The sequence below is a fragment of the Dermacentor albipictus genome, chromosome 4 (genome assembly GCF_038994185.2).
Source record: "Dermacentor albipictus isolate Rhodes 1998 colony chromosome 4, USDA_Dalb.pri_finalv2, whole genome shotgun sequence".
NCBI classification, from domain to species: domain Eukaryota; kingdom Metazoa; phylum Arthropoda; class Arachnida; order Ixodida; family Ixodidae; genus Dermacentor; species Dermacentor albipictus.
Window position 1 is genome coordinate 27,679,234 of NC_091824.1, and position 25,249 is coordinate 27,704,482.

The following is a 25,249-nucleotide window of genomic DNA, read 5'->3' on the forward strand; positions in this document are numbered from 1 at the left end:
TTATACAGCAATTGTTTATGTGACGATGACGCTCTAAAGAAGTTACGACGTAAGTAACTAACATGTGGTTTGCGCTGCTAAATATATGTTCGATGTCCAGGCTGTTATTATTAGCAGTTCTTATTTCGCTACAAGTAACACAGTCGTCAGCAAATAAAGGAACGTTAGATTTTAAGAGAGGCGCCAAGTCATTCATATACATAAGAAACAAAAGTGGTCCAAGAACCGATCCCTGCAGCACGCCTGAAGAAACGTGGCTAAAAGCAGAGCAGCACTGATTTGCGACCACTAACTGTGAACGATGTGTAAGAAGAAATTCAATCCATTTTAACAAAGTAGTGTCTAAATTTATTTAATTTAGTTTATGAACAAGAAATCTATGGGAGACGTTGTCAAATGCATTTGAAAAATCTAAGAATTTGCGAACGACATGAGATGATCGATCTACGATTTGGTGCAACGTGTGCGTAAACCATATAGGTTGCCTTTCACATGAATATCTTTTGCCAAAGTCGTGTTGAGCCCCGCAAAAAAATGAGTTTAATTCTTGCAAGTGGAACAAGTCAGTGTAGACCACATGTTTCAGTATTTTGCAACAGTTACTGGTGAAAGGAACGGGCAATAAATTCAAGGAAAGTTTTTATTTTTACAGACCGAGGCCAGACATTCCTATGAAAAATTATCGCAGCCATCCTGAAGTCCTGTGCCACGAGGCACAAGCTATCCACGTCGTTCCTTCCGCAAACAAATGGCCTCACGAAGCGGCTCAATCGCATTCTCACAGACATGCTCGTGTAATATGTCTCTTCGGTCCACACTGACTGTAACCTTGCTCTACCATTTGTCACATTTGCTTATAATTCCTCCCACCATGACACAGCCGGTTACTCCGAATTTTTTCTTCTATTCCGCCGAGAACCGCAACTGTCCTTCGACACAACCCTCTCTGTTCACGCGGCATCGACCAGTAAATATGCACTTGGCACCATCGCTCCCAGTGCCCACGCAAGGAAAATTCCCGGTGACCGCCTTCTGCAATCCCAAGAGAGTCAAAGGCGTTTGTATGAACCGTGACACCGAGACATGCACTTCCCGCCTGGTTCCTTGGTGCTTCTATGGTCTCCGTCACGTCCGGTCGGCCTGTCAGAAAACTGCTGTCTCGTTACACAGGCCCATGCCGAGTGCTTCGTGACGTGTCTCCCGCTACCTACGAGATCGCCCCTGACTGCTTCCCTGAGTGCTTCCCTGTCTGCTTCCCAGTCCAGTGATATTGTGCACGTTACACGACTGAAGCAGTATCACCCTCCTAGTGATGACATTTAGACGCTTCGGGACGCCGCTTCTGCCGCAGGGGGATTATGCTACACGCGTGTGGTATTGAATTGTTTGAAAGTGGTTCGGGGGCGGCATCACTCGAGGAGAGAGGAGGAATAACGAACTGGCCTCGCGCTGTTAAGCTAACCAGTCAGCGCTGCAACCGCTGATGTAAATATAAACGGTAAATACTTGCTCGTACTACTGACTCGTCCTTCGCGTAACAATATTGTACAGAAAGCTTGTGAATTGGAGTATAAGAATGAATAGATAGATTCTTGCATATAATTTAATAATATGTTTGTATAACTTCAATACAGGTAATGTTATCAACACTGCAGGAATATAACAAAACCATAAATTTTGATTTGATACTCGGAATCTTTGTTACCCAGTAATAAAATCATAAATGGCGTCGCCACCCGACCACCTTTTCCAGTTTGTTACAATTGCATTTTTCTCATTCCGTTCAAATCTCGGCCTATCTCTGATAGTTGATATAAGTCATCTAAGGCGTTTAGGACTATTAGGCACTTCTGCTAGTGCGCAGTGAAGCGCAAGAGAGACAGGTGCATTTACAAAAATCAAAGCAACCTTTAATATATCTGCATATAAATACAGTTAATGACCGCGTAACGGCGCTCAGTGTATCCACATACACAAAGCACACGGGAATAAACAGGCTGAAACAGTCCCACGTTGCGAGGCTGACGGTTCGGTCGTCGCGGCACCGTACGTTCACCTAGGCTGGAGCTGGCTGTGACAACGACACGCTCAGGCCCTCTTCAGCCAAAGCCACCTAAAAAAAATGTAAGGCCACCGCATCACCTTCTCTCCTAGTCAATACGTCACAAGAGTCAGATGGTAGCGGTGGATGGGGAAGCGCTGCGTTTTTACAACGCGGCGCGCGTTCTGAGAAACAAATTTTCTCCGTGGCTGCAACGCTAGAGCGGCAACGCGTGGAGCATTTTCTTGGTGGCTTTCGTGAGGCTGGCTGCACCGTAAACGCGATTGCTTTTCTTCGATTATGCGTGGTTCGTCCTACACGGAAGCGCAATGATACCTGGCTGTTGTTGCGCACCAAACTGCAAGTCCAATTATGACGGAGGACCAAGTGTCCGAGTGCACAAGTTTCCACCTGACCGAGCCGCTCGGGAAGCATGGACAAGAGCAGTTCCTCGGAAGGACTTCTCGCGAACGAAGTACACAGTGGTAAGTATTTCTTCTCTCTATTGTTATTCTGGGTTTCCAGACGAATAGGTTTCGTCAGCATAGTGTGCAATGCATTCTTGCATGCGTGCACAATAGATGGGTCTCTGCACTTGTCGACGCGCTTGTAAATTCAACATTTTCGTCGAGCTTCATACCTGTAACGGCTTGTTTTTTTATTTCAGCTCTGTGAAAAGCATTCTTTGCCATCGGTTTACTTGAAGACGACATCTTACACGGACGTCAAGACAGGAAAAGTGGTCGAAGTTGCCACGAAAAACATTCGTCTGAAGAAAACTGCAGTTCCGAGCTTGTTTCCCAATTGCCCTGCCTATTTATCGCGTCCGCAAGCGTGCGTTCGAGAATCGCCGCGTGCGAAAAGAGCGTGCTTTGAAGCCACATATTTGCAAAAAGCAATAATGCTTTCTCAGCAAACCCAAGCAGAAGAGGACGCCAAAAAGGTGGTTGGTAGCTTTGCGGACATGCTCAAGGCCTTGCCAAGCTTTCAGAGTTCAGACTTCTGGACAGTTTTGAACAAGGGCTTCAATGTTTTCCTTTTGGACTTGTCACTTCAATTTGCTCCTGCAGTCCCTACTTCGGTGATCGTGTACACCGACCTGCGCGTCGAAGTATTTTTTGGTGAAACGCGTGTGAGGAAGTGAGGTGATGTGTTAGTTCCTGAAAAGCTGTGCGACCAGAGAGATTGGAAAAGTGTGTTACACATGATCGAACAGGCACATAAGGATAACAGCACTGAGCGTTCTGAAAAGGCCCGTCATCTACTGACACTGGTTTTGACATTGCTAGAGGAAGTCAGCGGAAAACATTTTTCACGCGAGTTGCAAGAATGGCATTTGGAAGTGCTTAAATTCTTGAAGAGTCAAGTTGATCTTGTTTTGAATAATGCTGGCCGATATCCCCCCGATTTATTGGTTTTTGCTAGCCTTTTGTTCACAATTTCACCTCATGCACACAGATTCCTGAGAAGTTCGATGAAGCTTAAGATGCCGCATCCTGATACGATCAGAAGACTGTGTTCATCGTACGATGTGCGCCCTGAAAAGGAGTAGCAAGAATGTAGCTTTCTTTCCTATGCATAGCGTACTGTAAGCACATATAAAGAGCATGAAAAGACTGTAACTTTAATTATTGATGAGATTCACCTTGAATCACTTTTTGATTACAAGGCTGGCTTTGTTACTGGTGCTGCGGTAAATTCATCAACTGCAGGAAAAACTGCCCACGTATTTATGATACACAGCCTGCTTTCTTCAAACAAGGATGTTGTACACATTCTTCCTGTGGCACAAATCGATGCTAAGGCGCTGCACGACTTACATCGGAAGATTGTTCTTGAGCTAGAGGCATCTGGTTTTAGAATAATCAGAGTGATCTCGGACAATAACTCTATAAACAGAAAAGCCATGTCCTACTTCGCTAAGACGGCAAGTGTCAGAATTGTTTACCAGCATCCTGCTGACCCATCACGACCCCTGTTTTTCGTGGTGGACCCAGTTCACATACTAAAGTGTATAAGAAATAACTGGCTGAATCAAAGAAACATTGGCAAATGCATGTACTTTTCTGAACCGAAGAGTGATGAGGCTGAACCAAAGGTACTTACAGCATCTTTCAAGGTATTATGCCAGTTGCACAAGCTGAAAAGCATGAGCTCTTGAAGCTAGCGCCAACGTTCATTTTGAAGGCACTGAAACCCTCAGACATGGAACGGCAGAACGTTAAACTGGCCTTGAAGATTTTTAACTCATCTACTGTTGCTGTTAGTGTCGCAACATTCCAGCATGCAAAGGAAACATCTCAATATGTCGACGCCATTTTGACTTGGAGGAACATTATTAATGTCAAGACGCCAAGAAAAGGACAGTGGTTGCGAGATCAGTTGCGAGGTCCAATAGTTTCATCGTGGTGTCCTCAACTAGAATTCTTAGAGAGAATAGGTCAATGGCTTGATCACTGGGGAAGCCTCAAGCATGACAATGGCCGCCTGATACGTGAAACGCACACAGCTTTCATCCACACTACCCACGCCTTGCACGAACGTGCCATATATTGTCTCGAAGAGCTTCATTTCGAGTATGTTCTTTTGGGCAAATTTCAAACTGGTGGTTTGGAGGATCGCTTTCGAAAGTATCGGCAATTGTCTGGTGCCAATTACCATGTGTCTATATGGCAGATATATGAATCTGAAAATAAATTGCGTTTGCAGAAGGTTCTGGACCTGCCAGATTTGGACAAGCTACCAGCACCGAGCGCGAGCACGTTGGAGACAAGTGTAAATTCAGGAAACGGCCAGTTTCACGTCACTGTGACTGACTCTGACATTGAGAAAAAAAACATTAAGGCTACCGGCACTAACATATGTTGCCGGCTATTGTGCCCATGTAGCTCTAAAAAAGTTGTCATGCGCATCTTGCAGTGAAAGCCTTGTGATGCAAGACGTCGATCTAGATGACCCTGAGAATGCATTAATCACGAAGATGAGGAGGGGTGGCCGGAAGTTTCCACGAGCAGTTGTAGTTAATGCTGTACTCTTTACTGAAATTATATTGTACAAGCTCAGGACACCAGAATATGCCGTACGATTTTTCTGCCCTCCTAGGCAGAAAGGTACTCTTGTCGGCCTTGTGTTCGCTACGCTTCATGACTTTGAGGATGTAGATGTGTGTGATTTCGGTCATCCTGCACAGGAGGTAATGGGCATGTTGTAAGTGCTGCAGCGAATACACTGCTGAACAACTTGTGCCGCACAGAAAACGACAAATTACGCAACGCCAAGAACGGCCGAAAATTGCAGACCTTGAAGGCCTGAGATAGGTTTCTCATTATTTATTTTTTATTCATGAAGCTCTGTTTTGTTGAACATCTACGTATGTTTGTGTTTACATCTACGTTGTTTGGTTAAAAAGAAACCTGTGGCGTAGCTAGGACTTATTTGCCTACATTATCGAAATTTAAACCCTGCATTTTGGCGAATTCAAATGTTAGCGTTTGAGTGCATTGTGCTACATGTTTATGATTCGAACTCCTCATGCTACTGCAATCAATTAATTGCATGTTTTCCTTCAGGACTGAGAGTAGGCCTCTTGTTTTTTACTTACTTTTCACCATTATCTCAGTATTTTATGAAGACCAATAAGGCCGGCAAACAAGGTGGGTGGAAATACGTGAACCACAAGAAATGGTACGACAAAGACGGAAGCTTATTCTATTAGACAATTAGTCGTGCGTGACCCTATAGTAATAAAATTTTCACAATAAAATGAACCTCGATATTCGTGTGTCCATCGACGACTGTTTTACGCAATGCAAGAGTGAGAATGATAATTGTATACGTAAGATTTAAAATGCTTCTTTCTGAATGCAGTTCTTATAATTTGTGAATAAAGTATATTCTGTGTCTTCAATATGCAGTTTTCCTTTTTCTTTCTTTCCGTCTAAGGTTGAAGTGACTAAGCAGCATGCAGTTTGCTTGTCTTAGTCCCGACCAAACATCACAAGCACAATAAGGCCAGTCGTGTTGCGATACACGCAAAAAAAAGAATGTCGGCAGTCAAGTAATCTAAGGTATGAAATAATGTTGCTTTCTATGGTGGTGTTGACTGCAGTGAACCAGCGGCTCCCCCTTAATTTTTTGCGTCAGCTATACGTGTCTTGCTTTGGAACCGAAGCATATGCATTTATAGGTTGCTGTCACTTTAAGAACAGCACTAATTTTCCCATGCCATAGTATCCGCGGCGCGCAAAGAGACGCCCTGCAAGCGCAACGAACCAAGGTGCGGAGACGCCGACGGCGTCGACTGTCCGGCCCATCCGACTAGCGTGACGTCACACCGGCGTGTGGAGGCAAAGCCACCTAGAAAAAAAATGGCTGTGGCTTAGGTAAGGTTAAGCCCAGGATGCGAAGCATACTAGCCTTTATTTTAGTTGTTGAACCACTGTTTAACTTGGTGAACTGCTGTTGCTTGGCTATATTTGGTTCGGCTAGACGAAGAAACAACTCATGCATTACTTCTTCGCCTTCAAGAGTGGAACGCGACAGCGTTCCCGTCGACCCGCCAAGGGGTGTAAGACAATGGGCTACAGGGCAGCGACTACGCGCCCCGCATTGGACGCGGTGAGCGTCGAGCAAAGCAGCGTTCGGCGCGGCAACGAAATGTGCGCCTGAGCAAGAGACGCACGCCTTAGAAACAGCGCGTTTCTAAGGCAACACCGCATTCACTACAGGCGCTTTTGTACCGCTTTGAAGCGTTGTACTCGTGGCTCAGTGGTAGCGTCTCCGTCCCACACTCCGGAGACCCTGGTTCGATTCCCACCCAGCCCGTCTTGCAAGAGTTGAGCCAAAGCCACTTCTCCTCTGTCGTGACGTCACGGTGTCACGTGATTTCATGGTCACCGCCGCGCCTGAGGAGCTGGGTTGAGCCCTCGTTCTCCTCTGTCGTGACGTCACGGTGTCACGTGATTTCATGGTCACCGCCGCGCCTGAGGAGCTGGGTTGAGCCCTCGTAATATGCTTCGCATAAAAAAATGTAACGCCAACGCATCACCTCCTCTCCTCTGTCAATACGTCACGAGAGTCGGATGGTAGCGGTGGATGGGGGAGCGCTGCGTTTCTAGAACGCGGCGCGCGTTCTGAAAAACAAGTTTTCTCCGTGGCTGCAACGCTAGAGCGGCAACGCGTGAAGCATTTGCTTGGTGGCTTTGGTGGGGCCTGCTGCACCGTAAACGCGGTTGCTTTTCTTCCATCGTGCGTGGTTCGTCGTACACGCACGCGCAACGATGCCTGGCTGGTGTTGCGCACCAAACTGCAAGTCCTATTATGACGGAGGACAAAGTGTCCGAGTGCACAAGTTCCCATCTGACCGAGCCACTCGGGAAGCATGGGCGAGAGCAGTTCCTCGGAAAGACTTCTCGAGAACGAAGTACACAGTGGTAAGTATTTCTTCTCTCTATTGTTATTCTGGGTTTCCAGACGAATAGGTTTCGTCAGCATATTGCGCAATGCATTCGTGCATGCGTGCACAATAGATGGGTCTCTGCACCTGTCGACGCGCTTGTAAATTCAACATTTTCGTCGAGCTTCATACCTGTAAGGGCTTGTTTTTCTTTATTTCAGCTCTGTGAAAAGCATTTTTTGACATCGGATTACTTGAAGACGACATCTTACCCGGACGTCAAGACAGGAAAAGTGGTCGAAGATGCCATGAAAAACATCCGTCTGAAGAAAACTGCAGTTCCGAGCTTGTTTCCCAATTGCCCTGCCTATTTATCGCGTCCGCAAGTGTGCGTTCGAGAAGCGCCGGCTGCCAAAAGAGCGCGCTTTGAAGCCACATATTTGCAAATAAAAATGGCTGTGGCTTAGGTAAGGTTAAGCCCAGGATGCGAAGCATACTAGCCTTTATTTTAGTTGTTGAACCACTGTTTAGCCTGGTGAACTGCTGTTGCTTGGCTATATTTGGTTCGGCTAGACGGAGAAACAACTCATGCATTACTCCTTCGCCTTCAAGAGTGGAACGCGACAGCGTTCCCGTCGACCCGCCAAGGGGTGTAAGACAATGGGCTACAGGGCAGCGACTACGCGCCCCGCATTGGACGCGGTGAGCGTCGAGCAAAGCAGCGTTCGGCGCGGCAACGAAATGTGCGCCTGAGCAAGAGACGCACGCCTTAGAAACAGCTCGTTTCTAAGGCAACACCGCATTCACTAGAGGCGCTTTTGTACCGCTTTGAAGCATCGTACTCGTGGCTCAGTGGTAGCGTCTCCGTCCCACACTCCGAAGACCCTGGTTCGATTCCCACCCAGCCCGTCTTGCAAGAGTTGAGCCAAAGCCACTTCTCCTCTGTCGTGACGTCACGGTGTCACGTGGTTTCAAGGCGACACCGCCGCGCCTGAGGAGCTGGGTTGAGCTCTCGTAATATGCTTCGCATAAAAGCAATAATGCTTTCTCAGCAAACCCAAGCAGAAGAGGACGCCAAAAATCTGGTTGGTAGCTTTGCGGACTTGCTCAAGGCCTTGCCAAGCTTTCAGTGTTCGGACTTCTGGAGAGTTTTGAACAAGGGCTCCAAGGTTTTCTTTTTGGACAATTGTCACGTCAATCTGCTCCTGCAGTCCGTACTTCGGTGATCGTGTCCACAGACCTGCGCGTCGAAGTATTTTTTGGTGAAACGGGTGTGAGGAAGTGTGGCGATGTTTTAGTTCCTGAAAAGCTGTGCGACTTGAGAGATTTGCAAAGTGTGTTACACATGATCGAACAGACACGTAAGGATATCAGCACTGAGCGTTCTGAAAAGGCCCGTCATCTACTGACATTGGTTTCGACATTGCTAGAGGAAGTAAGTGGAAAACATTTCGCATGCGAGTTGCAAGAATGGCATTTCGAAGTGCTTAAATTCTTGAAGAGTCAAGTTGATCTTGTTTTGAATGATGCTGGCCGATATCCCCCCGATTTATTGGTTTTTGCTAGCCTTTTGTTCACAATTTCACCTCATGCATATAGATTCCTCAGAAGGTCGATGAAGCTTAAGATGCCGCATCCTGATACGATCAGAAGGCTGTGTTCATCGTACGATGTACGCCCTGAAAAGGAGCAGCAAGAATGTAGCTTTCTTTTTTATGCATAGCGTATTGTAAGCACATATAAAGAGCATGAAAAGACTGTAACTTTAATTATGGATGAGATTCATCTTCAATCACTTCTTGATTACAAGGCTGGCTTTGTTACTGGTGCTGCGATAAATTCATCGACTGCAGCAAAAACTGCCCACGTATTTATGATACAGAGCCTGCTGAAACGGAGCCGCAAGAGTGTAGTTTTCTTTCCTATGGAAAGCGTATTGTAAGCACATATAAAGAGCATGAAAAGACTGTAACGTTAATGATTGATGAGATTCACCTTCAATCATTTTTTGATTACAAGGCTGGGTTGGATTATCGGTGCTGCGGTAAATTCATCGACTGCAGCAAAAACTTACCACGTATTTATGATACAGAGCCTGCTTTCTTCAAACAAGGATGTTCTACACATCCTTCCTGTGGCGCAAATCGATGCTAAGGCGCTGCACGTCTTCCTTCGGAAGATTGTTCTTGATCTCGAGCCATCTGGTTTTAGAATAATCGCAGTGATCTCGGACAATAACTCCATAAACAGAAAAGCCATGTCCTTCTTCGCTAAGCCGGCAAGTGTCAGCATTGTTTACCAGCATCCTACTGACCCATCACGACCCCTGTTTTTTTGTGGTGGACCCAGTTCACATACTAAAGTGTATAAGATATAACTGGCTGAATGAAAGAAACATTGGCAAATGCATGTACTTTCTTGAACCGAAGAGTGATGAGGCTCAACCAAAGATACTTACAGCATTTTTCAAGGTATTATGCCAGCTGCACGAAGCTGAAAAGCATGAGCTCTTGAAGGTAGCACCAACGCTCACTTTGAAGGCACTGAACCCCTCAGACATGGAACGGCAGAACGTTAAACTGGCCTTAAAGATTTTTAACTCATGTACTGTTGCTGCTCTCAGTGTTGCAACGTTCCAGCATCCAAAGGATACCTCTCAATATGTCGACACCATTTTGACTCGGTGGAACATTGTTAACGTCAAGACGCCAAGAAAAGGCCTGCGGTTGAGAGATCAATTGCAAGGTCCAATAGTTTCATCGCCATGTCCTCAACTAGAATTCTTAGAGAGAATAGTTCAATGGCTTGATCACTGGAGAAGCCTCGAACATGACAATGGCCGCTTGACACGTGAAACGCACATAGCTTTCAGCCACACTACCCATGCCTTGCACGACCTTGCCATATACTGTCTCAAAGAGCTTCATTTCGAGTATTTCTTTTGGGCAAATTTCAAACTGATAGCTTAGAGGATCGCTTTAAAAAGTACCGGTAATTATCTGGTGCCAATTACACGTGTCTATGAGGCAGATATATGAATCTGAAAACAAATTGCGTTTGCAGAAGTTCTGGACCTGCCAGATTTGGACATTCTACTACCACCGCGCGCGAACACGTTGGAGACAAGAGTACATTCAGGAAACGGCCAGTTTCAAGTCACTGTGACCGACTCCGACATTGAGAAAAAAAACGTCAAGGCTACCGGCAGTAACCTATGTTGCTGGCTATTGTGCCCATGCAGCTCTAAAAAAGCTGACGTGCGCATCTTGCAGTGAAAGCCTTGTGATGCAAGACGTCGATCTAGATAACCCTGAGAATGCATTAATCACGAAGATGACAAGGGGTGGCCTGAAGTTTCCACGAGCAGTTGTAGTTAATGCTGTACTCTTTACTGAAATTATATTGGACGAGCTCAGGACACCAGAATATACCGTACGCATTTTCAGCCTTCCTAGGCAGAAAGATACTCTTGTCGGCCTTGTGTTCGCTACCCTTCATGACTTTGAGGATGTCGATGTGTGTGATTTCGGTCATCCTGCACAGGAGGTAATGGGGCATGTTGTAAGTGCTGCAGCGAATACACTGCTCAACAACTTGTGCCGCACAGAAAACGACAAATTACGCAACGCCAAGAACGACCGAAAATTGCAGACCTTGACGGCCTGAGATGTATCTCATTATTTATTTTTTATTCGTGAAGCTCTGTTTTGTTGAGCGTCTACGTATGTTTGTGTTGACAGAACCCTTGTAAAAAGAAACCTGTGGCGTAGCTAGGACTTATTTGCCTGCATTATCAAAATTTAAACCCTGCATTTTGGCCAATTGAAATGGTATTTGAGTGCATTGTGCTACCTGTTTATGATTCGAACTCTCCATGCTACCGCAATCCATTAATTGCATGTTTTCCTTTACGACTGAGAGTAGGCCTCTCGTTTTTTACTTACTTTTCACTATTATCTCAGTATTTGATGAAGACCAATAAGGCCTGCAAACAAGGCGGGTGGAAATAAAATAACCACAAGAAATGGTACAACAAAGATGGAAGATTATTCTATTTGAGAATTAGTTGTGCGTGACCCTATAATGATAAAATTTTCACAATAAAATTAACCTCTATATTCGTGTGTCTAGCGAGGACTGTTTTACGCAATGCAAGCGTGAGAATGATAATTGTATATGGAAGATTTAAAATGTTTGTTTCTGAATGCAGTTCTTATCATTTGTGAATAAAGTATATTCTGTGTCTTCAATGTGCAGTTTTCCTCTTTCTTTGGTTCCGTCTAAAGTTGAGTGACTAAGCAGGATGCAGTTTGCTTGTCTTACTCCCGACCAAACATCGCAAGCACAATAAGGCAGGTCTTGTTGCGATACACGCAAAAAACCAAAATTTTGCCAATCAAGTAATATAAGGAAGGTATGAAAGAATGCTGCTTTCTATGGTGGTGTTGACTGCGGTGAACCAGCCGCTCCCCCTTATTTTTTGCGTCAGCTATACGTGTCTTGCTTTGGAAACGAAGCATCTGAATTTATAGGTTGCTGTCACTTTAAGGACAGCACTAATTTTCTCATGTCATAGTATCCGCAACGCGCAAAGAGACACACTGCAAGCGCAACGAACCGAGGCGCGGAGAAGCCGACGGCGTCGACTGTCCGGCCCATCCGACTAGCGTGACGTCACACCGGCGTGCGGAGGCCTTCCATATTTTTCTAGGTGGCTTTGGCGGAGGCCTTAAATTTTTTTCCAGGTGGCTTTGGTCTAGCACAGCAACATCGGTGCCACACGAACGCTGCTCGGCTCTGCGCAGGCTCTGCCGCTCAGGGAGCGGTGGCCCTCCCGCCGGCCAGTGTCTCGCCCACTGGCAGCTGAAGCCGTTGGACGCCCACGTCCACCTTTGTCTCCGCGATCCTCCGCACCTTGCCACGGACGTCTCACCTGGCCGGAACTCTCGCCTCGTTCCGCCCAGGAGCTCGGAACTACTTCCCCCCTGGTTCGAACACTGCGAGAGTGCGCCTCATGCCACCGTGCTCGTGCACTCATTGCCTTCTTCGTTGCTCACGGATCTTGGTGGCAGCTCCCATCTTCTAGCGGCACCTCGCGGTACTCAGATATAACACCATCCATTCGGGACAAAGAAGTATAGCTTTTATCATGGAGGAATGAAACAAAGTAGGATAGGCCCTGACGTAAGGTTTTTGAAGCCCTCAGTGCAGCCATGTTGGTATGCCTTCTCCGTTTGTGCCTCCAGCCGGCTCGTCGGAGCTGATAGGCGAGAGTTTTGAAATTGCATTGCTACGAGTGGCTGGAAGGGTGTGCGGCTGACGCGCATCAGAACAAAGCCCGCGAAATTTCGGTAACAGTTTTAGTGGAAAAGACGCACTCCTGTGCTTATCCTCAGCACATTGAAGAAGACGAAGAACCGCGACGTGAATAGTTGAGTGTGTCTCATTCTTGCTGACACTCAAATCCATACATCTTAAACACAGCTTTCAAGGTTATACAAGGTTACACACCATGCTCCAAAGTAAGCTCGCCACCCGAATAAAATGTGTTTTGAGAAAGACACTGGCTTAAAAATCTTATTTCACTTTTCAGAGGCCGAAAACTGCAGCGAGAGCTTCAGGAGCGCGCTTTGTATGCGAACATTGACATTCGGGGTAACAGTCCCAGTGCTCCTTGGTGAAAACTATGTGACTTCCGCCAAACTTTCTAGAGCATGTCCGTGCTGGCTGAGGCCCTCCTCATCCGAAGGTATCGCAGCTCCTCATCCGAAGGTATAGAGCACTTGTTGCAGTTGGGGGTGTACAATACAGCACATGAAGTAATTGAGGCCCACCTGTAAGGCCAATGTGCCAGAATAGCCAGAAAGAAAACGGGACGCAAAATACTGGAAGACTTAAATATCAGCTGTCCAATATACGGCAACAAGACAAGACATTCCGAAAGAGTGCAGTGGCAATTTTGCGACAATGCCCCTTCCAAAAAACATGCTTCTAGAACATCGAAAAGCCAAGGAGGTGGACGAGATCTATTTGAAATTAGAGGAAGCCTTCTTCGTTGATGCTGCGGATCTGGTGGGAGGAGTCTCTACCATAGCGGTGGTGCATCAATAGCAGACGGTCAATGGACTCTCTGTTCGGGCCGGGGAAATTGCATAATTGGAAGAGGTTCCGATCGCTATGGCAGCTTCCCATCCGAGTTCCGAATACATCATTACGGACTCGCACACTGCATATAAAAATTCAATCGGGGCCCAATTGCACCACTAGCTTGCAGGATCCTGGAACAATCTATGGTCTTCGTTACGCACAATGAGCTGATTTGGGTGCCAGATCACGAAGGTGTAGAGTGAAATAACTGTGCACACGCTGTCCACGGAGCTTTTCTCCCCCGGCGTCCCTCCTCCTCCCTCACCGAAGATTCAGACTTCCAAATGCCAATAGTAACTTCTGTCGATATATTACAGCACTTGCGCTTATAGCGACGAAAATACCCGGGTCTGACCAAGCGATTAGATCAATCAGAAGAATGTCATTTACGAAGATTACAAACCATGTCACTTATTATACAAAAAAGAGGTGGGGCGTGCAGACAGGACACCAGAGTAGAGAAGTGGACAACATTAACGCCGACTATCAAGTGAAGGGAGCACTGAGGCGAAAAAGGAAAGGAGACACAAAACTCATCTGCGCAAGCTCAGGAATGGTATCACCACGGGTCAGTCGGGTACATGTGTCGGTGCACGTGAGAGACAAGTGTTAAGGCAATTAATGTCTTCCTTCTCTAAGGTAATTGAAGGCTGACTCACGCACACACTTCCTTTTTTATAGATATGCCATGGCTCTACCATAAGACGCGTGTCTTCATTCCTATGCCTGTACCATATAACGTATTCATCTAACTCTGGCGTGCAGTTACAATTTTGGCAACCCAGGGAAAGGTTAAAAGGCGATCCACCGGTAAACAACCTTTTATGCTCCATTAGCCTTTGATTGATACACCGCCCCGTTTGCGCTACGTAGAACTGGCCACAGCTAAGGGGAATGTTATAAACCACACCCACACGACAGTCAGTAAACCTGTTGTTGCTATTGCGCTTCACTGGACAAATATCTGTTCTTTTTTTGCCTTTTACCTGCTCTCTTTTCCTCTGCACGGCAGCGCATATCTTACCTAGCTCATTGGGAGCAGTGAAAGCAAGATTAACATCATATCTACTTGCAACTTTTTAAGCCTGTGCAACACTGAATGAATGTACGCAATAGCCACTACTCTCTTTTTTTGCTATTACTGCTTTCTGTAATCACGTCCGTCGCCCTCGAAAGCGACTTTTTTAGGCGCTCAGCCACAGTGGCCAATGCTAGACTAGGATAACCTGCCTCTAATAGGCGCCGAGACCTGCGCATTAAAACTGGCACTCATTTTGTGCATGCAGAATCTGGTGGGAGAAGACTTAAGGCACGACATTGCAATTCCGTTTTTTACTACTTTGGAATGCTTGGATTGGAAGTTTAGCAACGGCTTCGAAGGTCTTGGGGAGTACTGCCAACAAACGTGATATTGTTCCAAGACCAAGGAAATGTAAAAAAAAAACTGAATAACGCGTCGCTGAGGAAATTTTTTGCTAAACTGAAATCCTCCTCCATAAAGTTTAAATTGCTCACTTGCTGAGGTAGCAGCGGAATCGAATTCTTCCCTATTGCAAAAAATCAGGTAATCATCAACGTAACGAAATATCTTGATAACACTGTCACCTAAGGCTTTCTCTAAGCAGCTGTAAACCTTACTCAGGTAAATATTGCTAAGAATAGGAGCAACCTTTGAGCCAATAGAAATGCCTGATTTCTGCAGAAAAACGCCATCTCTCCACCCAATCAGCGTCGACATCAATTAATTCAAAGCATTTCTAGAAAAGCTACCGTGGAAACACCGCATCTGTCAATAAAAGCCGACTCTTGCACTTGTTTAATGCACTCATTTACGGAATACAGCAACTCGTCTTACGGCAAGGAATAATACAGGCCTTCGATATCCATACTAAAAGCCGTACAATGACCAGGATTTTCCCCTCCTAAATACTGGACTAGTGCCTGAGAAGTACGCTAGCAAAAGGGGACTGAAAAACTAGTGAAGCTAAGCAGTTCTGTAGGTGACTAGCCACATTGACTTGCCACGTCCCTTTCTCTGACACTATAGCACGAAAATGAATTTCTTGCTTATGGGTCTTCGGCGAAAAAAAAAACAGTTCTATGGAGAGGGATTTTGCTTACTTGACATTAGAGACTACCCTATCAAGATTATGTCTTGACAGGAGGTCAACCGCATGTTGCTTAGCTGCTGAAGGCTTAAGTTCAACTGGCTGTAAATTCTTTTCTATGGCTGAAATCACCTTTTCTGGAAACATGTCATCTGGCATAATTACCAAATAACCTTCCTTGTCAGATAATACTGGTCAAAGTTTATGCTTCGCAAGACAATTAACCAACGGCCGGGCATGGTCTGACGTCTTAAAATGACAAATTGATTGTTTAATGCTAGCAATGCAATCTGAAATGCAGCGCGAGCGTTCGTCTTTCGGGACGAGCCTTGTTATACAGCGCGGCAGGCTTAAAACGTCAAAGGGTTTTATGTTAGGCTTAAAACAGTGCTTAGGACCTAATGCAAGGGTTTTTCTATGGGTATCGCTTATGGTGGCGTCTCCAAGGACCAGTACATTATTTGAAGTTGAAATATTAGAAAGGTGTTCCCTGTTACATTGTTGAAGCTCCGGAAATTTCATCCTCCACAGGAAGTCCGCGTGTTGCACGGCTAACCTATTCCAATCGGCGTAGGGGCGCTTCCAATGGCGTCCGGCTGCCATAATGAATCCTTACCAACTAGCTCAACGTTCTATCGTTCTAAGCGTCATTTAATAACCCAGTCATTCCGCCTTGATGCTATTGAGTCACAATTCTTTTCCACCGACTGTAAATTATGGGGGCAGAAAGCAGATTTGTGCCATATGGTATGGGCGTTCAAGGCTAGTAGAGCCTTATGGACAATACTACAGCCAACGTGCGAAGGATCCGAGGCAGCCCTGTCCCACTCAATCCTCCAGGACCAGCGAGCCTTCGTGGGAAGAGCCAGGACGGCGGCCTCAGCCAATGGAAATCCGGAATAAAAATCCGCCCACCCTTCTCCTAACTCCCCTCGCCTTTTGCTGTCAGTAAAATGTTTTCATCATCGTCATCATTGATGCTTACCCTAGGAACCTGAAACAATTGACCACTTTCTATAAGCATGCTTCTCAAGTTAAATAACAGGAACGAATACGAACTGTCATTCTGGAAATTGGGTATTTGTTAAATTACTCAATATATCCTCTCCTTCAGGCCTTCTTCACTGCGCGTTCGCGACAAGAAAATATTCATGAGAATTTGCGACTATCTGTGCGACACAGAAATCTGGCATATTATTTGTTGAAATTAATAATTGGATAGCTCATGAAGACGCCAATTGTGTGTTCGAATTTATTCTACTACCACCAAGAAAATAAGAATAATATTGGTGTTTGGTTATACTTACAATTATATTTATCTCTATATATACCAGGTAAATCCATTTCCTAATTAGCGTAAACGTTATGTCTCTGTCTCACCCTGGTTTACTTTTTCGCTTAGATGTTTCTCTATCCGCCTTCGCTCTATTCTTTTACCGTCGGATACATGGGTAATTCCCCCTAATGGGTCAGTGCGACACGTGACGAAGAAACTATGCTTTGAGGTGTTTGAGGTTACAGCCGACACGGATGCTTCATAAGTTGCGGACATGTCCATTTCATCATCATCAGCCTGGTTACGTCCACTGCAAGGAAATGCCTCTCCCATACTTCTTCAACAACCCCGGTCATGTACTAATTGTGGCCACGTCGTCCCTGCAATCTTCTTAATCTCATCCGCCCACCTAACTTTCTGCCGCCCCCTGCTACGCTGCCCTTCCCTTGGAATCTAGTCCGTAACCCTTAATGACCATCGGTTATCTTCCTTCCTCATTACATGTCCTGCCAATAACCATTTCGTTTTCTTGACTTCAACTAAGATGTCATTAACTCGCGTTTGTTCCCTCACGCAATCTGCTCTTTTCTTATCCCTTAACGTTACACCCATCATTCTTCTTTCCGTAGCTCGTGGCGTCATCCTCAGTTTGAGTAGAACCCTTTTCGTAAGCCTCCAGGTTTCTGCCCCGTAGGTGAGTACTGGTAAGACACTGCTATTATACACTTTTCTCTTGAGGGATAATGGCAACTTGCCGTTCATGATCTGAGAATGCCTGCCAAACGCACCCAAGCCCATTCTTATTCTTCTGATTATTTCCGTTTCATGATCCGGATCTGCCGTCACTACCTGCGCTAAGTGGATGTATTCCCTTACCACTTCTAGTGCCTCGCTACCTATTGTAAATTGCTGTTCTCTTCCGAGACTGTTAAACATTACTTTAATTTTCTGCAGATTAATTTTAGACCCACTCTTCTGCTTTGCCTCTCCAGGCCGGCGAGCATGCATTGGAATTGGTTCCCTGAGTTACTAAGCAAGGCAATATCATCAGTGAATCGCAAGTTACTAAGGTATTCTCCATTAACTTTTATCACAATTCTTCCCAGTCCAGGGCTCTGAATACCTCCTGTAAACACGCTGTGAATAGCATTGGAGAGATCGTATCGCCCTGCCTGACACCTATCTTTATTGTGATTTTGTTGGTTCTTTAATGGAGGACTACGGTGGCTGTGGAGCCACTATAGATATCTTTCAGTATTTTTACATATGGCTCGTCTACACCCTGATTCCGTGATGCCTCCATCACTGCTGAGGTTTCGACAGAATCCAACGCTTTCTCGTAATCAATGAAAGCTATTATAAGGGTTGGTTATATTCCGCACATTTTTCTATCACCTGATTGATAGTGTGAATATGGCCTATTGTTGAGTACCTTTTACGGAATCCTGCCTGGTCCTTTGCTTGACAGAAGTCTAAGGTGTTCCTGATTCTATTTGCAATTACCTTAGTAAATAGTTTGTAGGCAACTGACTGTAAGCTGATCGGTCTATAATTTTTCAAGTCTTTGGCGTCCCCTTTCTTATGGATTAGGATTATGTTAGCGTTCTTCCAAGGTTCCGGTACGCTCGAGGTCATGAGGCATTGCATATACAGGGTGGCCAGTTTCTCTAGAACAATCTGCCCACCATCCTTCAACAAATCTGCTGTTACCTGATCCTCCCCAGCTGCCTTCCCCCTTTACATATCTCCCAAGGCTTTATTTACTTCTTCCGGCGTTACCTGTGGGATTTCGAATTCCTAAACTATTTTCTCTTCCATTATCCTCGTGGGTGCCACTGGTACTGTATAAATCTCTATAGAACTCCTCAGCCACTTGAACTATCTTATCCATATTAGTAATGACATTGCCGGCTTTTTCTCTTAACGCATAAATCTGATTCTTGCCAATTCGTAGTTTCTTCTTCACTGCTTCTAGGCTTCCTCCGTTCCTGAGAGCATGTTCAATTCTATCCATATTATACTTGCTTATGTCAGCGCTCGTACGCTTGTTGATTAACTTCGAAAGTTCTGCCAGTTCTATTCCAGCTGTAGGGTTAGAGGCATTCATACATTGGCTTTTCTTGATCAGTTCTTTCGCATCCTGCGATGGTTTACTTGTATCCTGCCTAACGGAGTTACCACCGACTTCCATTGCAAACTTCTTAATGATGCCCACAAGATTGTCGTTCATTGCTTCAACACTAAGGTCCTCTTCCTGAGTTAAAGCCAAATACCTGTTCTGTAGCTTGATCTGGAATTCTTCTGTTTTCGCTGTTACCGCTAACTCATTGATCGGCTTCTTATGTACCACTTTCTTCCGTTCCCTCCTCAGGTCTAGGCTAATTAGAGTTCTTACCATCCTGTGGTCACTGCAGTGCACCTTGTCGAGCACGTCCACATCTTGTATCATGCCAGGGTTAGTGTCGATTTAAAGCGATGTATTAAGCTTGCTCGACACAGTCACCAGTATGCAGCGTTAGTGACCCTTGATTTAGCTAAAGCATGCGCAAGTGTAGACCACGTCATACTCCTTAACATTTCATTTAGCACGAATTTTTTTCGGTATATTCATTTGAATAAATTAATTTTCAAAATATAGGAAATTATCATGTTCTGAACATTGCTTGTTTACGAAAAAATATAATTGTCGCTGCTTGTCACCCGTTCGCCATCGGCGCGATACCGTCGACGGGGTATACAAGCGGGTTGGCCGCTCTGTACTCAAGCGAACAAAGCTAATGAATGAATGAAACCACGTTTATTCCACGTTAAAATGCGCCGAAGACGCTGCGGTGGAAAGAGGAGGGGTGTTATTGCAAAAGGGGAAGGGTAAGCCTGCCTCCGTTTTATTAATGAACGTCCTGGAGGCAGCTATGTGGGGACCGCTTGACGCTTGTGGCTGTCGCAGAGCCGATATCCGGCGGGTGGTGCTGAAGGGTCCTGAAGGAACAGCAGCAGTGCTCGCCAGAGCTCGATGGCATGGTGCGGAGACGTGGTATCCGATCAAGCTCAAGTCCCGAGAGAAGAAGGCCAGGGTCCCCGCTGTATGGTGGCCAGGGCTCGAAGCCTTGGTGGGATGTAGAGGGGGCACTCCCAACAAAGGTGGTTTAGATCAGCATGACATGTGCACATGGAAGAGAACCCAATTACGGGTGGTGGTGTGCCACCCTTGTGGAAACAGTTCAACAAGTGAAGAGTAAGGAGGGTGCTTGTCTAGATTCTCCGAAGCAAGACTGACTCTCGCCGTGTGAATACCTTTGGTGGGAGTGACGGTATAGAGAGTGGATTGCCCACTGCTGCGAGGTAGGCGGCACGTCGTTGTTTGGTCGCGTGCTTGTCTGCCATAGGGTCTGGTACCTCAGGTGTGGTAGCTAGGTGAGGATAAGGATTATCGGAGGCTCTGGCTAGTGCGGTAGAGAGATGAGCGCGCGCCAGTCTATGAGCCTTCTCGTTTCCTGGGATACCGCATCGCGCAGCGACCCAGTGAATGGTAACATCGTGACCGCATTCGCGGAGCAGGCGTGCCTGGTGCCGCAGTTTGTGCAGTACGGGATCTGTGTGAATACCATCATGTTTACACAGATTCCCTGGCAGCCTGATGGGCAGCCAGGGAATCTGTGTAAACATGATGGTAAACAGGCTTGGTTTGAGATGAAGTTACGAGGGCCCCCTCCAAATAATCTTGGATGGCCATTGTTGTGTCATCACCTCTTAGATAAAACCTGTAGTGGCACTCTGACGTCACTGAAGTCCTGAATTGTGTATCTTAGATAGAGCGCACGTGGTTGTGTGTGTGTGTCTGTGACGTCACTGATTAGTGGCACTGTATAGCTATATAAGACGGCCACGTAAGTCCCTTGTGATTCTTTTCCGTTGTATTGCAAATGGCAATAAATATTTGTTCTTGCAAGTAGGCTGCTGCGTACTTGGAGACACAACAGTGGCGACGAAGATAGTATTCTCATAGCGGATGATAACCAGGCCCGGCTAAAGCGCTGGTTGCGGCTCCAACAGTTTGGGAACAGCAGGTGTCTAGGCGGACTACCACAGCATGGGTTCCTTCGGCCGCTTCGAGCCGTTCACGGAGGAGGAAGATGAAGACTTCGAATGTTATGTGGAACGCTTTGAACACTACATCCGTGCCACCGAGGTCAGCGACGACTTGAAGGTATCCGCTTTTGTGACGGCCATTGGAAAACAGACCTGCCGCACGTTGAAGAATTTGTTGGTCCCAGTGAAGCCCAAAGCCAAAACATACGACAAACTGGTCAGGGCTCTCAAAGGGCACTATTCACCGAAGCCCTTGGTGATAGCGGAAAGGTTCCGGTTCAACCGTAGGTCGCAGCAAGAAAACGAACCAGTTGCTACGTTTGCATTAGAACTGAAAATGTTGGCTGCATCCTGTGAGTTCGGGCAATTCCTGAATGACGCTTTGCGGGATAGGTTCGTGGCCAGTCTGAGAAACGAAACAGCACAAGCTGAGCTACTGACGAAGAGTACCTAGGCGTTCCAAGCTGCTTATGACCGTGCCAAAAGTGGGGAAACTCGCTCGCACTGAAACAAAAAAGATTCATCCTAAAGACCCCAGCGAGGTGAACTTGGTCCAGCAACCCCAACTAAGAAAACCCGAGGCCACCGCATGAACAAGACGGGTAGGGAGCAAGAACACGGAGCGGCAAGTCGAGTCAACTGACTGTTTCCGTTGCGGATCAACGCACACCGCTGCAATCTGCCCCCTTCACAAATATCGATGCCGGGCCTGCAAAAAGGTGGGACACCTGGCAAGGGTCTGCAGAACGACACCACGTTCGGTACACGCCCTTGAAGAGAGCACTGATTTAGAAGGCTCCTGTGACTCGGACAGTATAAGTGGTGAAGACGATATTTTGCTGAGTCATATTTTTTCATGTAACAGTAATGACGGTAGCTACACTGTGGAAGTTAGGGTGGCAGGTAGGAATGTCAAAATGCAAGTTGACACAGGAGCATCTGTGTCTATCTTACCATAAAAGATGTACCGGCAATGTTGGTCGGATTTACCTCTAGAAAGTTGCAGTTTACGGCTAAAAACGTACGGAGGTGTCCTGCTGGCAATTACAGGCAAGCTGACGGTGCGCGTAGAGCACAATGGTCAAACAGCGACCTTGCCTTCAATTGTAGTCCAAACACCACAAATGTGTAACACTTTGTTGTTGGGACGTAATTGGCTAGAGGTTTGAAGCTGGATTGGACGAGCGTGCGTAATATCGGTCTTGATAAATCAGCCGCTGTCACCGAAAAATTTTCGGAAGTGTTTGAACCGGCACTAGGACTGATAGCTGACACTTCGGTGAACTTAGTGCTGAAAGACAGCAGTACACCTGTTTTCTGCTAGCATTGACCTGTGCCATTTGCACTCAGGGACGCCGTAGCACAGGAATTGCATTCACTAGTGGAATCGGGAGTACTGGTGCGTGTTCAGCAAAGCGATTGGGCTACGGCCCTGGTAGTCGTACCCAAGGGTAACAACAAAGTTCGCATATGCGGAGACTATAAAGGGACTGTAAACCGTTGTCTGAGAACCGATTATTACCCTTTGCCAACGTTGGAAGATGTTTTTGTCACGCTGCACGGATGCAAATGTTTTACTGTTCTTGACCTTTCTACAGCGTACCAACAATTGCAACTGCACCCTGATTCGCAACCTTTGGTCACTGTGAACACCCACCTAAGCCTTTTTCGATACACTCGTATGCCGTACGGAATAACAAGTGCTCCGTCTATTTTCCAAGCAGTGATGAATGACATGTTAAAGGGTTTAGACAGAGTTTCATGTTATCTTGATGATGTGTTAATAGCAGGAGAAACAATGGAAGAATGCTATAATAAGGTCGAAGCTGTGCTGACATGGTTCAGGGAACCGTCTGTGAAATAGCGGAAGGAGAAATGCAAGTTTTTTTGTGAATGCGGTGACCTGTTTGGTTCATGTGATTGATGACAGAGGTATCCGTCCTTCAGAAGACAAGGTACGCGCTATCAAGGAAGCACCAACGCCAAAAAAAACAAGAACGAGCTACGCTCCTACTTAGGCTTGTTAAATTTCTTAGGCAAATTTGTGCCGAACATGTCATCACAGCTTAAACCATTATATGACTTGCTAGTTGAGAATGTTAAGTGGAAATGGACGGCTTCCGCAGGAAAAACCATCAAAGAATCCAACGGCTGGCTGCTCAGTGCATCCATACTCTCCTACTATGACCCTTCCAAGGAGCTAGGGTTGGTTTGGGACGCGTCTTCGCATGGTTTAGGCGCAGTCCTTTTTCACAAGGAAGGATCTGAAGAAAGACCAATCGCTTTTGCGTCTAGGACACTGACTAAAACGGAGCAGGCGTAGGCCCATATCGAAAAAGAAGCCCTGGCTGTCGTGTGCGGGCTAAAGAAGTTTCACAAGTACCTTTTCGGGCGGAAATTTGGGATCTACTCCAACCATCAGCCCTTAGTGGGGCTATTAGGACGCGGTAAGCCAATTCCTGCTATGTCGGCGGCACGCGTGCAGTGTTGGGCCTTACAGATTGCTGCTTATGACTACAAATGGGTTTATCGCAAATCGCGGGATATCGGCAACGCTGACGCACTTTCACGCCTGCCGCTTCCGAACACAGGTGGCGGGTGCGCAGATGACGTGTGTGACGTGTACATAGGTTTTTGGCTCCCACTCTCGGCAGAAGACAGAGGAGAAACATGCAAAGACAAGCTGTTATCAAAGGTGTTGTTTTACACGCAGGTCGGCTGGCCTTCAAAAATGTCTGATGACGCTTTGGTGCCATATTTTGTGCGACGAAGTGAGCTTTCTGTTGACAGAGAATGCGTGACGTGGGGAAATCGAGTGATAGTGCCAATGTCTCTTCGCGGAAAAGTGCTATCGTTGTTGAATGAAGGCCATCCTGGAATGGCATGTATGAAAATGCTGTCTAGAGGCCACGTGTGGTGGCCCCGCCTTACGCAAGACGTTGAACAAACAGTGAAAGATAGTGTCACATGCCAGTTGACCCAAAATGCGGCACCCAAAGTTCCTGTATTGTCACGGGGAGTGTCTAGGCGCCGGTGGAAGCGTGTGCACTTAGATTTTGCTCATCGTGACCAAGATTGGTTTCTAGTGCTAGTTGACTCCTATTCAAAGTGGGTTAATTTGAAGTGTTTTTAATGAAGTCAACTAGTAGTCAAAAGGCAATAGAGAAGCTGCGTAGAGTATTTGCCGCGTACGCGTTACCGGAAGAAGTAGTCACAGACAATGGCCCGCAATTTACATCAGCACTTTTCGAGACATTCATGAGACGGAATGGAATTTGGCACACTAAATCGCCTCCTTATCACCCAGCATCGAATGGCAGCGAGGAACGTTGTGTACAGACTTAAAAAAATCTTCTTAAGCAAGTCATGGACGAACAAAGAAATGGGCAGATGAAGTCTCTCCAGCACCGGATCGACCAGTTCCTATTCAATTATAGGAACACGTCAACAGGGGTCACTGAAGACACACCAGCCCAGCTATTCTTATCGTGGAAACCTAGGACAAGGTTGAGCCTTCTCCATCCAAATATCGAGCAAAGGATGAAAGAAAAACTTAAGCGAACAAATCAGTCGGCAAATCAGCGACGAGGTGCGTGGAGGGACTTCGAGGAAGGAGAAGGCGTCCTTGTACAGGGTCTACGACCCGGGGAAGGGGAGTGGTTGTGCGGCAAGGTAAAGAAGCGTGAGTTCAAGCACTTATGTGGTCGGGATAGGGAACGAAGAGCGGTACGTTCATGTTGATAATCTGCGACCGCGAAGATTTCAGGACTGCTTCCCGCAATCGGTTCATGCACCATCTCCAAACACGCCAGCATGTAGCCAAGACATTGTGTCTCGCACCTCTCAAGCTGCACATCCTGTAAACGATGGCGGAGCGCGAGAGACGGTTCAGGCACCGTCTCCAAACACCGAACTGCCAGCATGTAGCCAAGACATTGTGTCTCGCACCTCTCAAGCTGCACATCCTGTAAACGATGGCGAAGCGCGAGAGACGGTTCAGGCACCGTCTCCAAACACCGAACTGCCAGCATGTAGCCAAGACATTGTCTCTCGCAGCTCTCTAGGAGCACACCCTGTAAACGACGAAGGTGCGCAAAAGACGCCTGACACCGATCAAGTAGGTCAGAAGGCAGTAGCTACCGACAAACAGGCCACCCCTCCGGACCCATCGTCTGCAGGCGGGTAGTCCAGCG

General features: G+C 46.5%; 1 pseudogene; it reads left to right on the forward strand.

Moving 5' to 3' along the window:
- Positions 1-21,057: 21,057 nt before the first annotated feature.
- On the forward strand, positions 21,058-23,795 carry LOC139059514 (uncharacterized; annotated as a pseudogene).
- Positions 23,796-25,249: the final 1,454 nt, after the last annotated feature.